The sequence below is a fragment of the Equus asinus genome, chromosome 15 (assembly GCF_041296235.1).
Source record: "Equus asinus isolate D_3611 breed Donkey chromosome 15, EquAss-T2T_v2, whole genome shotgun sequence".
In the NCBI taxonomy this organism is placed as follows: Eukaryota; Metazoa; Chordata; class Mammalia; order Perissodactyla; family Equidae; genus Equus; species Equus asinus.
In genome coordinates this window covers 40,332,917-40,348,720 of record NC_091804.1, presented here as the reverse complement: position 1 = coordinate 40,348,720, position 15,804 = coordinate 40,332,917, and positions in this window count along the sequence as shown.

Below are 15,804 nucleotides of genomic sequence, written 5' to 3'. Positions count from 1 at the left end.
CTGAATATAACAGAAACCCAAATACAGCTTAAAAATTTGTGGGGCTCGATTTCCTTTCGTGTAGAAGAGAGTACAGCTCTGGCACGGCAGTGCTACGAGGCCGTTAATATCCCAGCCTCCTGTTCAACCATCCTCAGCACACAGCTTCCATGTCCAATGACAAATCATGCTCCAATATGGCTGCCAGAGCTCCAGCCATTACACTGGAGTTCCAAGCAAGGAGGAGGAGGAAGAAAAAGAAGAAGGAGGCAAAGGGAAGAAGGATCAGAAGGGCTCACCTTTCAGTGAGTGAGTGAACTCTTTATTAAGAGCCATTTTAAAAGCCCCATGTGGTGCTCCAGCTTATATCTCACTGGCTACCTCCAGCTACAAGCAGGGCTGAGGGTGGAGTATTTTAGCTGGATACAAGTTTCTCCTTGTTTATTTATACTATTAACCAGCAGCCCCATATACAAGAATGGGTTGAAGTCGGAAAGGGTGGGTGCCCTGGGCTCCCTCCGCGCCCCTCACTGTGACCTTGAATTAACCTGAGAGGCCCCTAGCAGCGCCACACCACACGGCGTGAAAAAGTCCCGCTTAACCTTGGTCAAGCTGTTCAACCTCTCCGTGCCTCCGTTTCAGCACTTGGAAAGTGGGAAGCATGAAAGCACCCCCATAAGCTGGTGATGAGGGCTAAGTGTGACATAAGAGTGTATGCAGTGGCACAGGACCTGGCCCTCAGGCCACACTCAGTAAGTGTCACCGACTGTTGTTGTTGTCATAACCGGGACAGAGAACACAGCATCACCGAGCCTCTGGGCCTCGGACTTCTCCAGAAGTGCTCCGCTGGCTTCTTTTAAACCAATCTTCCGACTCCCACTTGGTTGGCCGGCGGCCATGGGCAAATCTGAGGCCGCACGGCACACGGCAGAGGCCGGGGTGGACCCCACCGCCCGTTTTCCACAGCCTCTGCCTGCTGGCCCGGCTCTCGGCGGGAGCTGTGGTCCCCGCGGGACGGCGTGTCCTGGGAGGACCGCAAGGGGCTGCCCCGCCGTGACTCATGCATGTCTGTGGGGAGCCGGGACCAGGGCCGCACGATCTCTGCCCAGCAGGCCTGGCCAGTCCTGCTCCCCCGGGAATGGAGACCCCCAGGGCCCTTTGCTGAGCCTCAGAACCTCGAACGCATCCCGAGCTCCACCCCCCTGGGTCACCTCTGGCCTGCGCATGATCCAGGGCCCGACAGATGCGCACCCGCCTCCTGTAACACGGGTTCACGGGCCCCGAGTCAGACAAGAGCATCACGGAGCATCGCGACTCCTCGGGAAACAGACAGAGCCCCCTCTTGTGCTCTCCCCACCCAAACGCTGGCTGGGTATTAAGACCATGGCTTTGAGGACCTCAGACCTGGGTTTGAATCCTGACTCTGCTACGTCCTGACTGTGTGGCCTCAAGTAAGTAACATAACCTCTGTGGGCCTCAGTTTCCTCATCCGGCAAACGGGGATAGTCATAGTATCAACCCCATTTGGTGAGGATTGAAGGAGGTGAGGCATGGGAAGGGCCACCCCCAGCACCAAGACACGCCCAGGATCACAAGCCACTGTGATCCTCATCTCATCATCGACTCTCCGTGCCTCATAGTCGGGCTCCTTATCATCTCTCTGACCTCATCTTGAGCCATCTTCCCCCTTTCACCTGGTCCAGCCACATTGACCTTTTTGCTGACCCTCTGACACACTCAAGCTCCTGCCTCAGGGCCTTTGCACCTGCTGATCACGCTGCCTGGGAGACTCTTCCACACAGTTCACTCCCTTATCTCCTTTCAGTCTGTGATCAACTGTCACCTTCTTGGTGAGGCCTTCTCTGACCACCTTACTTAAAACTGCAATTCTCTCCACCTCACCAGCCCCCTGCTCTGCTCTATTTTTCTCTGTGGAACTTATCCTTCTTCTGGCACCCTTCAGGGCACTGTCTGTCTTTCTTCAGGTATTAGTTATTTATTGCTGCGTAATGAATTACTCCCAAACTTAAAGGCTGCAAACGATAAGCACTGATTATCTTACAGTTTCTGTGGGCCGGGAATCTGATGGTAGCTGAGCTGGGTGGTTCTGCTCAGGGGCTCTCGTGAGGCTGCAGTCAGGACGTCAGCGGGGGCTGCAGTCTCATCTGAAGGCTGGACCGGCCTGGAGGGTCTGTTTCCAAGATGGCACTCTCGCTTGGCTGTGGGCAGGAGGCCTTTGTTCTTCACCGCACGGACCTTGCCACGGGGCTGCTTGAGCGCCCTCACACGTGGTAGCCGCATCCCCTCAGAGCGACGGATTGGAGAGAGAGCGTGAGGACGGCACAGTGTCTTTACAACCTCGCTTCAGGAGTCACCTCCATCATTCGTTTCCATGTATGGTAGACCCCTTATCCACGGGGGTACGTTCCGAGACCCCCAGTGTTTGCCTGAAACCAGGGATAGTACTGAACCCTGTACAGACTAGGTTTTTCCCCAGACATACGCACCTATGAAGAAGTTTAATTTATAAGTTAGGCACCATGAGAGAACAACAACCATAACCAAGAGTAGAGTCGGCTTTGGCGCCATTGTTAAATAAACGAGGGTGACTTGAACACAAGCACTGCGATACCAGCACAGTCCATCTGACGGCAGAGACGGCTGCTCGGTGACTAACGGGCGGGAGCATCTACAGCGCAGATCTGTGTGGGACAAAGGGATGGCTCACGTCCTGGGAGGGACAGAGAGGGAAAGCGCGAGATTTCATTATGCTGCTCAGAAGGGCGCACAATTTAAAAACGATGAGTTGTTTATTTCTGGAATTTTCCATGTAGTATTTTCGGGCTGCAGTTGACGAGGGTAACCAAGACTGCGGAAAGTGAAACCAAAGATGAGGGGAGCTACTGTTTATATACATTGTGTGTGACATAAGTCCTCCCTACTCAGCGTGGAGGGGGCCATGAGGGTGCGTGTACAAGGAGGCAAGTGTCGCTGGGGCCATCTTGGAGGCAGGCGACCACAGCTACTGGAACGTAAATAGCGGGAGAGCAGGACCACGTCTGCTTTGGTCACTGCTGTGTCTTCAGTTTCCAGAATAACGTTTGGCACCTACTAGATTCTTAATCCATTTTGTGGGATAACTGACTGACTGAGTGAACGACCAGGACCAGATGGAACTTGGCCCAAGCGGGACACGCAGGCTCCCCGCGGAGGGCGGGGCGCGGCCTCTCCAGCCAGGCTCTCTCCCGGCAGCCTGCGGAGGACTCGACCACGCACCGCAGCTTCAGAATAGTGACAGAAGAAAAGGAAGAGCGGCAGCTTCTGAGCACAAAGCCGCTTCCTCATGGTCTCCCGGAATGTTCCGATGCGCGGGGGAGACGTGAGGCTGTGTCGTCAAGGGCACTGGGTCAGATGTCGAAGGTCAGGCGTCTGGTCCTGGCTGGGCTGGTTCATTGATAAACTACTAAAGTTTAGATTGTTATGTTTAAACGGGTGTGACTACGCCCACTCCGCCCAGCACCCGGGGATACAGTTCGTTTATTCACTCACGTTGGCCGTTTAGTCCTAATCCATGACTTGGTGGATTCCAGTTCAGTGGCAGACACAGATGGACCGGAATGTTCTGAAAACAGCACCACACAGTACGAGACACTGTTGCCGCGTGCCTGGATGAATTGCCGCTTTGTGTACCGAGCATCTACTGGAAACAGCTGCCGTGCTAAATCTTGCGGATAGTATCTCTATGCAGTAGGCATTTTTAATCTCAATGTTACAAGTGAAGCAAGGCAGTCTCAGAGAAGTTGGTAACTTGTCCTAGGTCACACAGCTAGCAACTTCAATCTAGATTTTCTGATCCCTAAGCCTTCCTGCCACACCAGAACTTTTTCTTACGTGTGTTTTATACATCTGCATGTAAACTGACAGTTGGGAGCGACATTTCTAATAAAAGCCCAAATCAATTCACTTACTGACATTTACTTTTTTTTTTTTTCTGATGAGGGAGATTGGCTCTGAGCTAACATCTGTGCCAATCTTCCTCTATTTTATATGTGGGATGCTGCCACAGCATAGCTGGATGAGCAGTGTGTAGGTCTGTGCCTGAATCCGAACCTGGGAACCCCGGGCTGCCAAAGTGGAGTGCGCGAACTTAACCACTATCTCACCAGGCCAGCCAAACATCTACTTTTTAATGTAATAATTGTAGTGGGTTTGGATTGTGTCAACTCAGCTAAGTCAGAATTCCCAGATTTCCTGTGCCTGCATAACTTCTGGTTAGCACGGGCCACAGGAGACCTTTTAGGCAAGATTTGGAAGGTAGAAGGGAAGGAGATACATTCTTTTTACGCTTGGAAGGTGGGCCCGGGGTGGGGGGCTGTGGCCGCTCCCGGACATCAACACCCTCCTGCGGGGCACTGGGTTGGCGTGGGGCAGCACGAGGCCTGCGGGTTCCAGCTCCGGGGGCTCCTCTTTCCGCTCCTCCAAATCCGGGGCAGGTGTCTGTCTGGTTCTGTGAGGAAGGACGCCACCTCCTCCTGCAGGTCAGCTGGGTGGGGCTTCCAGCCTGCCCCGTGGGTTCCGGCTGGTCCTTGCGGCTCCAGGCCGTCCTCACTCTCTCCCGCTTCTCCTCCATCTTTCTCTTGTGGAGGCCGCCCCGCTGACTTCAGCCTCCAGCGTCAGATTCAGAGGAACAGGCTCACGGCTGCCGTCGAAGGGCTCCCACGCTCGCACAAGGTCGGGTCCCGTGACAAGTCCCTGCAGTGGCTCTTCCTTCTCTGGTCAGACTTCTACACAATAACAAGGTGAATTCTCATTCCATGTACTTTCAAATAGAATAATCAAGACTGTTTTCACAGCTCCTCTGATTTCAAATGCCTACACAAAATATCTGTGAGCATCTAAGGCGTCCCCACGTGTGCCACGTCACGGTTAGAAGCTCGGCTTGACGTCCTTAAACGACACACTCAAGATGAAGGGCAGGCCTGCCCGAGAGGAGCAGTGGGGCTGGGGGAGAGAACCCCTCTGCCTTTGACCTCCACTCCTCCTTGGTTCTCACAGTTCACCAGGCGGTTTTTTTCTCCCCAGACCTGCCCCCGAGGCCCTGGACTTGGCTGTGGCTTCGAGGCAGGAACACCTCCAAGCTGGCTGCTGGAGAACGCAGACTGTCTAGTGGAAAATCCTGATGCCAGCTTGAGCCGGTCTTGTAAGCATGTGGCTAGACGGGAGGGCAGTGCCCACACACGCGGAAGTGATGTGTCTTCTTGGACAATGCCAGCGGACACTTCTGGATCTTCGTAAACTTTTCCAGACTCTCAGAGCAGAAGATGAGCAACTTCATTTTCACAACCACAAATAGTACATTCCTGAGCTTGTACGTGTGCATATATCTATATACGCATTGAGATGACTGAATCGAGGATAATTCACAAAAGATGAAAAAGAGCAAGGAGCAAACCCATGACTGACAGTCCATGAACCTAAAGGAGGAAATAGTAATTAATAAATAACTCCCCATTTATACAGAGAAAAAAGTAGCAATCAGAAAATCTGTTGAGGAGCCTCCATTTACCCAAAGGAGGAAAGAACATTTTACAAAAATGTAAGTACTGTATTTCATGAAGTCGGAAAGACCGACCTCAACTGCTATACCGGGGGTCAGCGAACTCCGACCCCTGGCTGGGGGCTGTTTTTGTAAATAACCCTGATTGGAACACAGCCGTGCTCACTCTCTTACTCGTTGTCTGTGGCTGCTCTCGTGTTCCAGGAGCAGAGTTCATTAGTTGGGACAGAGTCAGGACATATGACCTGAAAGCCTAAAATATTGATTCTGTGGTCCTTTAATAAAAGCTCGCTGACCCCTGGTTCATCCCATAATCTTTACGACCAGTGAGGCAGCCAGCCACCTCCCTACTGCTTTCACGTTTTCAATAATTGAGGCTCGTTCGCCGGAAGTCTGACACCTCCTTTTGAGCCTCTTCTCTCCAATCCCCTTGTCCAAGATCTCTGGCATTTCCTTGGTCCCAAGGGGGCCAGTCCTGCTTCCAAACAGCAGAACTGGGCGAGTCCCAGCCGTGCACGATGTCCACCGGTTCTCCCGGCCGCTAGGGCCACGGTTGACCGTGGGCTGCACACGCTCCGCCGACCTATCCAAGTTCACCATCAGTCATCCATCCCAGACCCACCTGCACTGGGATCGCGGGGGCCGGAAGGGGCTCCAGCTCATCTGCCTGTCAGAAGCTGACCTCCTCGGAGCTCACGTGGGCTCGTGAACTTGGGCCAGCTGGTCCCCATCTTGTTGATTTTTCCTGTGGGTTTCTTGTCCTTCCCAGCCAGTGGGGGTTGGGTGGGAGTTTCCACTCTGATGGGTTTCCCTGACTTCAAATCTGGAGGATGGATGGTCGGATATCTGGGTCCCTTCCTTTCCTAGAGATTTTGGCTCCACATGCGACGTGATCCCACCCCCCCACCCCAGCGACCAGGTCTTTGTGGACAGGCCTGCCTTTGTCAGGTCACAGAACTTCCTTTATAGCCATCCTCAAGCAATGGGCGTCTACCTGTCCCCTGTTTACACGAACTAAGAGAGACTAATTCCTTCCGGAACAAAAAGGGTTTATTGCGAGGTGATTCGAGGAGAGATGTGGGCAGGTTCAGGGATCTTACTGCGATCCACAGGTCATGACCTTGAGCCCACTCAGCTAAGCCTTCGCTCGCCCTCACAGGTTTTCCCTGTTGTCGGGAGCTCCTGAGACGCCCCAGCGATCTCCACTTTCCGGCCTGCGTGTCCTGGCGTAATCCCCTCCCTTTGAGGGAGTACCTTGTGTCTAATGGGCAGGATACCTGGATGCTGGAGGGACGTCACAACCGTGAGTAGATGACAGAAGGTTCTGACTTCCATCTTGTTGGCAGACTCTCTCCCTCGCTGGCTGTGATGAAGCAACCTGCCAGCTGGGGAGGCCTGTGTGGCCAGGACCCGAGAGAGGGCTCCACCCGGCAGCCATGAGAACCGAGGCTCTCAGTCCCACAGCCCTCAAGGCCCTGAGTCCTGCCAACAACCACGTGAGCGAGCGTGGAGGTAAGTCCGTCTCCAGTGGAGCTTCAGATGAACCCCCAGCCCTGGCTCACGCTTGACTGCAGCCTCGTGAGATGCTGAAGCCTTGGACCCGGCCGAGCTGTGCCTGGACTCCCGACCCACAGAAACCGTGAGACGGTTTAACTGCGTATTGTTTGAAGCCACTAAGATTGTGGCCATCAATTACACAGCAATAATTAATACACCTGTCCCCAGACCACATGGGCACCAAACATATGAAACGCTGTTGGGTTTTACGACTGCATCGACCTTTTAAGAGTTCTACGTTTTTCAGTAGAGGGGGGCATGCAAAAAAAAAACACTTCTCAGAAAAATGAAAAGTATGACCTGAACAGGCGAACGTTCTGAGATTGTGCGAGTCCAAGGAGAGTAACACGGCTCCCCCCTCTCGTAGGTCCCGCCGGCGAGTGGAGCTGTGGACTGAAGGTTTAGGGCCCTCTGAATCGTGTGTGTGTCGAAGTCCTAACCCCCCACTGTGATGGTGCAGGAGGTGGGTCTGTGGGGGTCATGAGGCCATGAGGGGGGAGCCCTCGAGAGTGCGATTAGTGCCCTTGTACAAGAGGCCCGGGGAGCTCTCTTCGCCTTCTGCCATGCAAAGACATGAGAAGACAGCTTTCTGTGAAGCGGGACGCGGGCCCTCACCAGACATCAGCTCTGCCAGCCCCTCGACCCTGGACTTCCCAGCCTCTGGAACTGTGAGAAGGGAATTTCTGCTGCCGATCAGCCACTCAGTCGATGCTATTCTGTTACAGCAGCCTGAACAGACTAAGACAGTCCCTCCTACAACAGAGTCCTTTGAAAGCTAACATTTATTGCAGGTAAACTGCACGCCAGGCATGGGGCTAAATGCATTAGCTGTATCATCTCACTTGACCCACCGCAAATCTCTTGTAAAGCGGCAACTGTTCTTAACTCCAGCTTTCAGATGTGGAAACAGACTGAGAGGCTGTCTGACTTGCTCAGGATCACACAGCAGGGGAGGAGTAAGGCTGGAATTTAAACCCAAGCGCTCAGATTCTAAAACCCTCGCTCTTCATGTGCCTCTCCTCCCATAGACAAGTTTCATAAAATAGCAGCTCCCCCCGGGGCAACACAACCCTTCCAGGTTCTCCATGAGGCCGCCCCGCGTGGCACAGCGTCATCTGCACCCCGGTCCACTTTCTAACCCGGATCCCACAGCCCAGCCCAGAGCTCCGTGAGCAGTTCTCTGATCATGCATTGCCTGTTCGACGCTCATTCACATACTTGCCCTCTCTCTATGGAGCATCCACACTGCCAGGCCCTGTTCTAGGCACAAGGACACAGGAGCGGACAAGACAGGCAGAAATCCCTGCCTTCACGGAGCTGACATTTCAGTTGGGAGAAGAGAGACAATCAGTAAATCATCAAATAGATGGCATCACGCCAGGTGAGTACAAAGGCTGTGGGAACAACCGAGGGTAAGAGGGAGAGAAAGAAGTGATGGGGATAGTATTTTAGACAAAGTGAGCATGGAGGGCTTCCCCGAGGAGGTGACAACTGGGTCCAGACCCCAGACCAACATTTCAGGAAGAGGGCACAGCCAGTGCAAACACCCTGAGGTCAGATCGTGGGAGGGAGCTTGGGGTATCGCTTTTGAGGCTGAAGCGTCCAGCAGGTGGCCGGGGGGAGCGCTGGGCAGGGCCCACACTGTATGGGGCCTCGTGGGATTGTGGGTTGTGTTCTCTTTGTGAAGGGAGGCCCCGTTTTTATGCAATGAGAGCTCCTTGTCTGAGAGGGTCCCATGAGTCTACCCACACCTGGCCAGCAGGAAGGACACGGGTCCCCTAAACCCGGCTGGGGCTCTGCCTTTGCCCCGAGGGCAGGCCCTGCTCTCGCTCCACAGAACAACCACAGTGTGAGAGAGCAGACTTGGACGGGAGACAGGGAGTGGTGGAAAAAGTGACTCATGGCTAGCCCTGGCAGGGGACCTCCGATTGCCATATCTGCTTTCTCTGTGAGTGTGGAAAACCCACACTCCTCAAGGGACCTAGGCCTTCCCACAGCCACATACGTCTCCTCTTTCCCTTCCCCACCAGCTCAGAGTCTGGTACGGCCAGGCCCCTTTCCCCCGGGGCCGTTCCCTGGTGCTGTGTGCATTCGACACAGCACCTAAGTCGCCAGACGGCTTCCACGGCAGGTCTCACGCCCGGCCCCTCCTGGCTGCCACCACCGGAGTCCGGGTGCTTCAGGCTCCACAAATGTTTATTTTGCATCTGCCAGTTCTCAAGGCAATTATTGGTAACCGAATCCCCAGCCCAGGAAATCTGACTTCATGAGGACACTGAAGCCCAGGACAGTGCTGGACCCTGGGCTGACCACAGACACCACCGAGGGGAGTTCTGCACCGTGGCATTGGTGACATCACTGCGGCTTGTGTCTGAGACATGACGTGAGGGCAACCCCAGAGGAGGCCGGACCCGCGTGTCTGTGGGAGGTCCCCCTCCATCTGCCCACCCAAACCCCGGGCACTTCTATTTCTGGCCCCACGCAAAGATGGCCTTGGTGGTTGTGGAAAGAAATGACCTGTTAATGGACTTGCCGTAAACAAAGATCAATTTCCAGTTCTACGGATTTTTGAGCGGAGGGGGTTAAAGATGAAAGATTTATAAATTTACAAAATCCTGCTGCTAAAATGATTTGTCAGAGCCTGTCCAGCACCCTAGAAAAACATGTAACTGAGGACATGCCGGAAAATTTCCACACCCTCTGAGCAAACAGTATCTCAGCTCTGTTCTTTAAACACATACACAGCCAGGCCCCCTGAAAACTTTCTAAAACGATAGAGTTTTCAGCAGGGGCACCGAAGCTGAGGCACAGAGCTCAAACCTTGAAGCCTTAAAGTTTATTTCCTGGGTATTTCCATTTCCTGAGATATGAAATGAATTAGCAAGGATTTCAGTTTCATACGTGGCCCAAACTTGTGACAACAGTGACTAAAAGCCGTTTAGAATGGAAGGCAGTACTGTGCAGTGGGTAAGCACCTGGTTAGGGAATCGGAGACCTGAGTTCGAATTCTGCCTGTGTCCCTTTCTATTTGGGTAAAGCTGGGCAGATTTCCTTTTATTTCCTTCTGGAAAGTGGAGAAAACGCTATGTAGCCTTTCACGTGTGTTTCTGGAAGCACCGAATGATGCAATTTGTGTAGACGGTCTCAGTAAAGCATAGCAGTTAGGGACATCACACACTGGCTGATTCGCAGAAAATCTTCAGCGTGCTCCTACCTCCCCCAGCCCCTGGGTGCTCAGAGCTCGTTGTCCCAATATCCAGACCCCGGAGACTCTGGGCCCCAGAGGTGGTGTCTGCAGGGATGGCTCTGAAACGCGGGATCTCAGGCCTGAGTTTGAGTTTCTTATTAGCGGCGTGACCGGCACGTGGCCTGGCGTCTCTGAGCCGCAGTCTGCCGTCAGTCACACGGCGGCGGATGCTGTTCACCCCGCGAGGGACTGCAACTGCTGTGAGAGTTAGTGAAGCCAAGCCTGTGCCTCTCTTTGGTAACTACAAGGTGCTGGGCCAAAGTGAGGTGATGATGCCTTTTCCTGGTTCTCTTTCCCCTTCAGACCTCCGGGTATTCCACTAAGACTGTGTTCTCTAATACACTATTTCTCACTAAAGTGTGAAATCAGTAATCAAGTGGGTAAGAAAGCCAATGACAGACTGTGTCCAGATGTGCCCTTGGAAGGCTCCATGTTAGCCCCCAAGACCAGTGTTGACCCCGTGACAGACAGGCTGGGCGGCGAGAGGCCAGCCTCTTCCTCGCGGCCTCACATGGATGGCGGGCCTGGTACCTACAGCAGCGTTGGGCAGGGGTTTCTCTGCAGAGAGACCATCCTTTAGAAGATGTTTCCAGTCCACGACAGCCCATTTGCACACCCGGGATGGGATGTCAGCTTTTCCGAGTGGCTTATTCTCTCACTCTCTCTAGAAGGCCTCAACCTCAGCACTACTGATGTTTAGACCAGATCATTTCTTTTTCTTTGAGGTCACATTGGGTTATAAGACTGTGTACATTTCAGGTGTACATAATATTTCAGCTTCTGCATAGACTGCATTGTGTTCACCACCAAAAGTCTAGCTTCCAGGGGTCACCATACACGTGTGCCCTTTAACCCTTTCCCCCTGCCCCTACCCCTTCCCCTCTGGGAACCCCCAATCTGTTCTCCTTCTCTATGTGTTTATCTTCCACATATGAGTGAAATCTTATGGTATTGGTCTTTCTCTGTCTGACAGATCATTCTTTGCTGTGGGGGGTCCTGTGCACAGAGGATGTTTAACTGCACCCCTGGCCTCCAGCCACCAGGTGCCAGTAGAACCTCCTGAAGTGTAACAATCACGGTATCTCCAGATTTTGCCAAATGACCTCTGGGGCGACAAAATAAACTGCGGACGACCACTGCCTGCGGCTCCTCATTGTTTTCCCTCCTGACGAGTTCAGGGAACAGAACTGCATCCTCATGCTGCTGAACCATCATCTGTCTGCCGGTCAACACTCTCCCCATCCATCAAATCTGGCAGGATGGTGTGTGAGTGTGTGTGTGTGAGTCTGTTTGTGTGAGTCTGTGTGTGAGACTATGCTCAGCCTGTGCCACTTCCATCAGAAGGAAGGAAGTGCCAGGGGTGGGGGTAGGTGTGCGAGGAAGGAATCTGCTTCCTGGACAGGCCACCTTGCAAATTCCTCATGGTGCTGACTTAGCTTCCCACACTGGCTGCGCTGTCATCACGTACTGTGCTGGGTGCAAAGGCCTGGAGCTTTGCCTCCGTGAGCACGTGTGCGTGCCTGCAGTGGGGAACCTCACCACAGAGCTGAGAGGCTGGCATGATCCTCCCCCTTTGACAGGTGAAGGAACTGAGGCTCAGGGGCTGGCCCAATGGTGAAGTAGTTAAGTTCACCTGCTCTGCTTCTGCGGCCTGGGGTTCGCCAATTCGAATCCTGGGCACGGACCTATGCACTGCTCATCAGCCATGCTGCGGCAGCATCCCATAGAAGAAATAGAGGAAGACTGGCACAGATGTTAGCTCAGGGATAATCACCCTCAAGCAAAAAGAGGAAAATTGGCAACAAATGTTAGCTCAGGGCCAGTCTTCCTCACCAAAAAAAAAAAAGAAAAGAAAAGAAAAGAAAAGAAAGAAAGAAACTAAGGCTCAGAGAGGTAATGTGAGGAGCTCCAGGTGGCAGATCGATCTTATTCCAAATTCTATGTCTGTTACAGACCTGCCTTCATAAAGCAACTGGGCGGGTAGCCACCCAGCCAGGCAGCCGTGAAAAGAAAGCCTTTGTCATCTCAATTTGCAGCCAGGTCACTGACAAGCATTTATAGGCTCATAGAATTTCATTATTAAGTATTGCAAGCCTACAAAAAGGAAAAGAAAATAACAGACCAGAAAGGCCTGGATCTACTACCCAGCTCAGATCAAATCTGCTCCATGACTGAAGTTTAGTACATTTTTATTGAAAAATCACAAATGTGCAGAAAAACGCACATGTTGTATCTGATCACCTTGATGAGTTTTCACAAAGTGAAGCCAGCATCCAGATTAAGAAATCTATCACCAGCACCCCCGAGACCGCGCATGTGCCCATGGTCCATTTTTTAAGAAAGCAGAACAGGTAAAGCTAAAGCCCGTGAAGGACCTCCCATCTCCTCGTCCCAGGACCAGAATCCTGAGCTCACGGCCTGTCATTCCCGTATCTGCCTTCATATTTATAGAACATACGTGTTATTGCTCTTCATGCTTAAAACTTTATGTAAATAAAATACTGTGCTTTTCTCATTCTAAAATATTTTGAGATTTGTCCACGTTAATAAATGTAGCTGTCATGCATTTTCACAGCAAATATGTTGTAAGGCATTTCTCCATCCTCCTGTTGATGCACACTTGATAGTGTCCCGCGTTTCTGTATTACACACGTTTACACATGAAGCTGCAATGAATATGCTGGAGCATGCTTCCTGGACCCTAGAGCGACAGTTCTTCTGGGACGTACATACGTGGGCGGGGTACTGGTGTATCATAGGACATGTGTGCATGCGATTTTGCTCTCCATGAGGATGCTATTAGAGTCATAGAAATTTTAAACTGAGGACAGTGTCACTGGCCTTCTCTCCAAAAGCCACAAACTGTCAGCCCCTGGAGCTGAAAAATCGGCCTAATATTAGAATAGTTACTGCTAATATTCACAAACTGAAAATTTCTCACAAAATCTAGACTTGTAGCTTTTCGTGGAAAATTGAAAAGTTGGGCAATCTGAGCCCAGATGGCTGCAGAGGTGTCTCTTGAGGCAGAAAAGGAGGGGGAGAGATACCTGGCCTCCCACTGGCCAAACCCAGCTGCTACGGGAGCCGGCAGGGGTCAGCCCTCCCGGGATAAACTTGTCCTCTTTCTGGCCTCTTCAGCACTGCATGGTGGTCTCCTCTGCTTGATTTCAAGCTCCTTGAGGGTGGGCAGACATTATGGGTCGTCTCTGTGCCTGTACGGCCAGGCCAACAGCCTGGTCACAACAGGAGTTAGAGTAACTTGGTAACGGATGAGACATTAAGTTAGTGGAAGGGACCCTGACAGTGACCAGCCACTCACACATTCTAGGCACTTCATGAAAATGCTGAATGGCAGAGGTACGAAGAGTAACATACGGTCTCCATCACAACTAGTCAACTCCGCATAGAGGAAAGCAGCCGCATACAATAAGTAAACGAATGGGTGCAGCTGTGTTGCAATAAAACTTTATTTACAAAAACAGGCAGGGGGCCGGATTCGGTCCATGGGCTGTAGTTTGCAGACGCTGGATGTAGACCAGGAGGAAACTGGTGCCACCCGGCGTCGTGTTTGCACAGCTCTTTGTGCACAAAAGCTGAGGTTTGCACAGCAATCTTCTCTTTGAAGAGCTGAAAGTCAGGCCAGCAAAAGAGAGTGCCGAAATGCTCTGTGCTAAAGGAAAGAGGAATCTGGAAGAAAGGGAAAGTTGCAAAGAGAGGGGAGGGGAGGAGAGAGGGAAGATGAGCCCGGCAGCGCAGCTGGAGACTGGAGCCAGGAAACGACTGGGAGCCTCTTTAAGATGAGGTATGTCCAGCATTAAATTGCAAGTTGTCTTTGGTTACTGAGATGTGAGTCCCTCTACTGATCAAACCCTCGCTCTGGACCCAAATGCCTTTTAGCATGGTTTGTGTGCATGCGTGAAAGTTAACAGAAAGTTCGGTATTCCTCACATGAGTTGATTCAACCTGGACAGGGGGCAGCTTGAGCAGGGAGGCGAGATGACCCCCAGGCAGAGCGATTTCAGTGGGAGCAAGAGTGGGGCCTAGAGGGGCCCCGGAGATCATAACCTTGGGGGGGTCATCAGATCTTGGGGCCGGCTGGGGACTCCCCACAAGCTGGGGGGCGGGGTTGGAACCTGTGAAGGGTGCCGTTGAGCTGCGTGAATCTGATTAAATCTTGTCCCTGTTTGTGACACTCACTCACTTCTCCCTCACTCCCTAAAAAGGACTTTCAGGACTGCGCTGTTTCCTCAGACCCTCTTTCCGGCCAGTCACCCCCACCCAGGGGCCATGGTTCCAACCCCTCCCATACTTCACGCCCTGCCCCAGCATGAGCTCTTCTCCCCACTCTGACCAAGTCCCGCGGTCTCGGGGGTCAGCAGGGAACCCTGCTCTGCCGCTGGCCATCAACAAGGCCGTGCACCATCTGAGCTAGCGTGTGCCTCGGTCCCTGCCAAGGGGGCACCTGTCACCCACATCACAGAGTTGCTGCCAGAAGGAGATGGCGTACAGTGACTGCTCACCAGGCGGCGGTCCCCTGGCTGGGGTCAGTGCACTAGTGGTCACTCCCAGGACACCGTCTTGAGCCACGGGCAGTGGCATCAGCAGTCCAGCCCTATTTCCCCCGCCCCTGCGCTGGTCTGTCTAAAAAGCCCGCTGCCTTGTTTCCCACACCTCCCCACACCCTGAGGTGGGACTGGCACCCTCCCCTCTCTGTGTCCCTAGTGCCAGGCAGACCCTCAGCACTCATGGGGCTCCCTCCATATCGGCTGAATGAACCCCACTTTCTCTTACGGCTGCCTGGGGCGGGGGCAGTTACCAACTCGACTTGAAAGTGAAGAATCCCCCCAAAGTCACACAGCCCCAAAGTGGCCAAAATAGAAAGCAAAGCCAAGCCCACACTCCTCCCATTACCCCCAAACAGGTGGAAATCCAAAAGCACTTCTTCCGTTTCTGGAAGGAGCCCTGGAGCATCCTTTGAACGGGAGCCGGGTGCTCAGGATCAACCTCATCAGCGCCGAGGCCGCAGGGTCAAGAATTCAACTAGGGGAGGTGAGAGGCGTCCTCATCCTCCTTCTGGCTCCCTCTCGAGTCCCCCCTCACCCGATGCCCCCCTGCCCAGAAGAACTCGCTGCTCTGAAGTGGACGTGGCCTTGATTCTCCAGCCTCTCCAGGGACGGGAAAGATGGCGGATGCTCCGTTATCTCTGCTCAAACCCAGCACCTGGGTGGGTGGGTACAGTTCAGCCACTTGGTGCCTGAGTAGAGGCGGGAGAGGCGCAGGAGGGCGGTTTGGCCTCAGCCATTTATTCCCAGAATCCTCCAATTCAGACTTTTGACATTATAAAAGCACTCGGATGAATAATCATTGCACTCTGCGTGAAAAGCATTACTTTATTAAACACAAATACTTAAAATCTAACCACAACCTTCACATCCCCTTTCGGCTTAAAAAACTGTTTTTTTAC